Source organism: Mustela nigripes, chromosome 5 (assembly GCF_022355385.1).
Source record: "Mustela nigripes isolate SB6536 chromosome 5, MUSNIG.SB6536, whole genome shotgun sequence".
Classification (NCBI taxonomy): Eukaryota; Metazoa; Chordata; class Mammalia; order Carnivora; family Mustelidae; genus Mustela; species Mustela nigripes.
Window position 1 is genome coordinate 59817010 of NC_081561.1, and position 6073 is coordinate 59823082.

The 6073-nt window shown below is 51.8% G+C and overlaps 1 long non-coding RNA gene across 3 annotated transcripts; it reads left to right on the plus strand.

Annotated features, from left to right (window-relative positions):
- The first annotated feature begins 236 nt into the window (after positions 1-236).
- LOC132017283 (uncharacterized) lies at positions 237-3726 on the plus strand. Of its 3 annotated transcripts, none has more exons than XR_009404221.1 (5): positions 237-322; positions 445-505; positions 1424-1565; positions 1945-2039; positions 3213-3726. It is a non-coding gene; the product is annotated as an uncharacterized LOC132017283 (long non-coding RNA). The 3 variants fall into 3 exon arrangements; XR_009404220.1 differs by lacking the exon at positions 3213-3726 and adding an exon at positions 2152-2551; XR_009404219.1 differs by lacking the exon at positions 3213-3726 and having other exon boundaries at positions 1945-2551.
- The last annotated feature ends 2347 nt before the right edge of the window (positions 3727-6073 follow it).

Consider the following 6073-nt stretch of genomic DNA (forward strand, 5'->3'; position numbering starts at 1 on the left):
GTTCAAAGGGCCACGATCCTCCTCTTCATGTGTCAGCCCAGCACCGCCCCAGGCCACCCCTCTGTCTTCACCTCCCACCCATCCTCGTACACACTGTCCTCCGGGGCTGTTGGTGACCCAACAGGTAACCATTAACCCCGAGTGAAGGTGCTGGCCCTTTAAGGCTACCCTGGGAAGAAATGACAAAATCACCCCACTGGACTTTGTGCCCTGAGGCTGTGGGGGGGGGGGGTGGACAGGAATAAGGCCTGGGAGCTACAAGCAGCCGGCTCAGGCCAGCTGGCAGCCAACAAGTCCCTTTTCTTCTCCCTTCCTCTGATAGGTTAGCCCTGCTCGTGAGAAATGGGACCTCTGCTGTGCACACAAGTGTCCAGGAGGCACACTCTCGCTGAAGAACATCCTCTCCGCCCCAGCTGCTTCTTCATACCCTTCTCTTTCCAACAGGTATCTCAGCCTGGGCCATCTTTTCAATGCCTATCTGCCACTGGGCGAGGAGGAGACCCTGGTAAGGACCACTTTCTCTGTGCCCCACCTCCAGACCAGCCTGGTGAAGGCACTGGCCTCGTGAAGGAAAAGGGACAAAGGGTGACTCTGGGAGGGACCTCAGGGGGGAATCAGAACACTTGCATTCTGTCCCCTTTGGGTTCTGGCCACATCGCCCCATCCGGACCAGACCTCGGGTTCTAGGTCACTGCGGGACCTCAGGAGTATCTCTGCCCATCTCCGAGCCATCATGTTTGGCAGTAGGCAACGGGCCCTCTCATTGCAGGCTGCTGGCTGTGGCTCCTGATGGGGCAGGGCTTGCTGGGGAACAGCCTACATTCTCCCCTTCTCCAAGAACCAGGCCCCAGGCTGGTCACTGGCATATCTTGGACTAACAGAGATGAGCAAGGGCTCTCTTAAACACCTTGACCACATGAATGGTTGTGTAAGAATGCTTTAAGGGCCTCAGGGGCCACCTCCTCAGGGAAGTTTTCTCTGACTGCCCCAACATTTGGCTCCAATGCTGAAGACTGTTCTGGTAAATATCTCACCTCCTGAGGTAAGGAACTATATCACCTCCAACTCTGAGAACCAGAATGAGCACAGCGCCTGGCACATTGAAGGCTCTGGCCGAAGGTCTTTTTAGTGAAAAATGCATGAACATCAATAGTTTTAAAATATCAGCACTGCACACCAAAGGGGCCCCAGCTCTGAGGAAGGATGTGCTGGTTGGGCCAGGACAGGCCCAAGCTCTTAAACTACAAACTTGGGTGACCTTGAGAGATTATCTGACCTTCCTGGCCCTGCTTTGGCCCAGATCCCATAGGCCAGTTGGTTAGTAAGCATCACTTAGGAGTCCACTGTGTGCAGGACACAGGGTTGGGGTGGGGATCAGGGGGTGACACGAGAGAATAAGAAGACCCAGTCTCTGCATTCACAGAGCCTACCTGTGGTTGAAGGCACCCACCTAAAAGAGCAACAGCGAGCAGAAGTCGGGACAAGATAGAGAGGCAGACCAAAGGCAGGAATGAGAAGATGATAAGAGCAGTGTGGAAGCAAGCCCGGCAGGTTTCCTGGAGGAGGTGAGTTCTGAACCGTAGACCCAGGACGTTAGTCTCAATCCTCCATTCACCAGTCTATTGGACCAGATGTTGTCACCGGCCTGTGAGGACACAATGGTAAACAGACACTGTCCTCACGGATAAGTGAGGACAGCCTTATGAAGAAGCCAGCATCTTGACTCAGGTGACCACATAATCTGAGATGAGGCTTGATAGATACAGAAACCACGTGCAGAAACAGGAAGTGCATCTCGGAAGGTCAAATGAAGAAATCTTCCGGGAGAATCTGAGCTTCTAAGGAGGCAGGAGACAAAGTTAATGAGAAGGGCAGGAGGAACCTTATAAGGCAACAGGTACCTGACAGATAAACAAGGTTAATGAGGACCTGTTGTTTCTCCAGGTTCTTGGTGACCTCACCTTTGACCAACAATTTCCTGGCACTGGCTCAGGCTGCCAAGCGGGGTAGAGGGGGAGGAAGAGGAGTATAAACAGCAGGTGAGGCCAAAGGTGGTTCTGGAAGGCAAGGGGCACATTCCGAAAAGTCTCCCCAGCCTGAGGCCTGTGGCAGAGCCCAAAGTCTGATAGCGAACCCACACCTGCATTCCAGCCATCCAAAGGGACCATGAGTACCTGAGAACCCACCAGAAAGGATGGCCCCCGGTGCCTGGGAATTCCTCCCCTCCCCAGCTCCCCAAGTGCCCCCTTCTCCAGGAGGCCTTCTGGGTTCAGTGGAAGGAACTGAAGATTTCCATCTGGGCATGACCTCCTTCCCCGTCGGCCTCCTCCTCTTCTCCCTTCTCCTCACTCCCCCTGCCCAGAGTGCCAGTGGGAGAACCTAAGAGGTAGTTGCTGGCTCCAGGCCCACGCTGCCAGTCACAGTCTGTGTGATCTCGGGCAAGTCACCCAGCCTCCCCAAACCTTGGGTTTGTCATCTGGAAGACAGAGCTGCTGACAGGGAAGGCTTTCACAGGGTTTTTAGAAAGAATAAATGAGATAATGTACATGAAATAAAAGTAGACATTACTATTCTAAATGCTGGGTGTTATTCTGGTATCACGCAAACTTCTCATTTACTCAAGAGGAAACAGGTCCAGAAAAGACATGAAAAAAATTGGGGAATGGGGTACTCTCTCTCTCTCTTGCTTCCCCTTCCTCCTTCTATTACTCATCTTAGTCAGCCTGGCCTTCTAAATATGGGCTCCTAAGCTTTAGGGCGCACAGAACCCTTGGAGAACGCAAGAGCAGAGAACTTTCTGTCCCCCAGACACATTCATTGGCCTACCCCCCAAATCTGTGTGAGTGATTTCAGGCAGCTTATTTGCCTCAGGCTGGAGGTGCTGTCTCTGTGACAGATGAGAAGGAGAGGCTGCCACGGTCTTCAGGTCATGCTTCCATAGTCACAGCTCCGGGAAAGTGAGAAATGACAAGGGGCAAAGCCCCAACTTCAGGGAGCAAACCTCAGCTAGAGGGTCCCCCAAAGCCCTGGGAAGGAAGTCCTATCTGAGACCCCACCCCTCCAAATAGCTCACCAGCCTCTTCCTACCCCCCCCCCCCACATTCCCAATCCACAAAAACCCCTGAGCTAGTTCATTCCATTCTGGTCCTTGAAAGTCAAAAAGTCAAACAGAATCTGAGAGGCTATCTGTGCAAACCTCTTTATCTTTCCAGATGAGGAATATAAACAACAAAAGATAGACGGACTTGCTTGAAGTCACCTGGATAATCAGTACAGGAGCCAGGCTGAACTAGCCAACGCCGTCCCCCAGTGTGCTCCAAGAACCTACTGTGTGCTCTGGGCCCTGCTGGTAGGGGTGGGGCCGCCAAGAATTGATGAGCTGCAACTTGATTGGCCAAGCAAGCCTAAAATCCTTGGAATGAGAGCACAAACAGGTTACCAAGCTCCTGATTGTGTAAGAGAGCTTGCAAAATCTCTTCAAGTTAGCAAAGGCAGAACTGGAACGTCGGTCCATCCATCCATCCATCCATTCGTTCATTTGTTCATTCATTCAACAAATATGTATCAAATCCCAAACGCTAGGCATGAGCACGCAGTGGTAAATCACCCAGACCAGGTGCCTGCTCTCCTGGAACTCTAGAGAGGGAGAAAGACAACAAACATGTAAACAAAATTAATTCAGCTAGTGAGGAATACTACGGAGAAAATAAAACATGATGTAATGGTTGGCGTGACTGATATCGTCGAGGGGAGGTGCTCAAGGGAGGCCTCTTGGAGGAGGTGATATTTGAGCTGACTCCTAAAAGATGAGGAGGAGGCATACAGACAAAGGTGTGGAGCTGGAATGTTCTAGAAGGAGGGAACAGCAAGTGCAAAGTCCCTAAGGCAAACATGAAACTGATATGTTCAAGGAACTGAGAGATCAGTGTGTATAGGGTGTGAGAGGGGCCTCCAGGAGGTGGAAGAGGTGGTCAGGAGGCAGGTAAGGAGGGCAGGATTTATGCGGCAAGTGCAGAGGGTTTAAGCAGAGAGGCAGCGTGATCCCACATATGGTGTCAAAGCTCAGCCTGGCTGCTGGGAGGGGCACGAATTGGAGGGACTGGAGGGGAACAAGGAAGCCACAGAACCCAGGAGAGACGGCAGGAAGAGTGGAGCAAGGGGTGGAAATATTTTTGAAGTAGAACAGGCCCCAGGATTGCTGATGGATTTGGATGTGGGGCTCAAGCAAAAGCAGAGATCAAATATGAAAGCCAGGCTGTGGGCCTGAGCGACCATGGGGGTGGCGGTCCCATTTCCAGGTACAGGAAAGTAACAGGTTCCAAGGGAAGCCAAGGGTTACCAGTTGTGTTTCAGGACAAAAGAGCCCAGTGTCCTTTGCTCACAACCTTTTCCATTAATGTCTAGCATAGAAGAGTGTCCACATGACAACAAAAGATAGAGCCTTTTCAAGAATTCAAAGGAGGTTGTAACAGAGGATGGGGAAGCAGAGGCCTGGCTCTGAAAATGGTCAAAATCTCCAGAACTGTATCCATCACAGTAGAATTTCAAAATTATTTTCCTTCTGGGTTTTCTACACAGTGCAGCAGGCAGCCGGGCCATGCGGCCGGGGACAGCGGGGCTGGCAGGGCACCCTCATGTACTGGTGTTCGTGGTTCTCTTGCTCACTCTTTCAGCCCATTTTCATGTTATACAAATGCAATTGCTGGATTTGGGCATGGTTGCTTTTTCTAAGTCGAGAGTTTCTTTTTATTGGAAAAAACTACCAGCTGGGATCAAATACAAAACCACACTCTTGGTGTCACCTTCTGAGGGAAACCCAGGTATTAGACCCTGCACCCAGAGCTCCCACTGGGGGCCTCCTGGGTTGCGGGGTGACACTGACCATCTCCCCTGTGCCTGTTAGGGCAGACCCCAGAGAAAGGTGACGGATTTCTCATCTAGGGATTCTGGGTGGGAAACCCAGCCTCTTTCTTCCTGTATCCTATAAGGCTTCACTGGAGCCCCCACCCCCATTAAGCCCTTGGGGTTAAGCCCTTCTCAGCCCTGCCTCAGCCGTGCTTCTCACCTGGGCCTCTGCTAACTCCTGCCACATCCTTCCTCTTTCTCTTCCTCCTAGTAACCACCCTATGGTCCTTGTCTACTTCTTTTTTTTTTCTTTTAAGATTTTATTTATTTATTTGACAGACAAAGAGAGTGAATAAGAGAAAATAAGCTATGGGGGGGGGGGGCGCGGAGAGGCAGAGGGAGAAGCAGTGTTCCCACTGAACTCAATGAGGGGCTCGATCCCAGCACCCTGGGGTCATGACCTGAGCCAAAGAAAGATGCTCAACCGACTGAGCCTCCCAGGCGCCCTGGTCCTTACCTACTTCTGACTAGAGGTGTCCGACAGTCTTCCTCATGTGCCTTTCTCGCACTAAGCCACCTCCTCCAGAAAGCCCCCAGTGGTTAAGCCTGATGCCATCATCAACCTGGTAGTACAGTTTCTGGCCTCCCCCCCCCCCTCCTCTGATCTGGATACAGATGTATGATCATCCTAGGGAGAGAGAGAGCAAGAGCGAGAGAGCTTCCCCTTCAGACGGGGGAGATCTTACAGGGCCTCAGAGTGACCAGTGGACATGCCCCAATTCTCTTCTGCAGGAACTGCCCTCCCCCTACATATGGGCTGATTCCTGGTCATTGTCCTGCCTTCCTACTCTCCCTGGTCCCTTCCATTCAGCCAACAAATATTTACTGGATGCCTCCTCTGAGCCAGAGAAGTCCCAGGAGCACACCAGTGAAGGAGGAAGACAAAGCCCCAGGTGTCTGGGGGACTGTTGTTCCAGGTGGAGGGACAGGTTATAAACGGAGACATTGATGGGGGAGGGGTGAGAGGGTAAGTAGAGGCAGAGGGAACAGGTCCCTCCCACAGGGATAGGTGCTAGTCCCTCTCTCAACAAAATGAGCATCTACTATGTGCTGGATCCTGTTCCAAGGATTTAAGATACATCAGTGAACAAAACAGAGACACTTGCCCCTGTGGTAGTTTAATTCTAGTTGGAGGTGAGGGGAGACCAGCACTGTATCATGCACATAA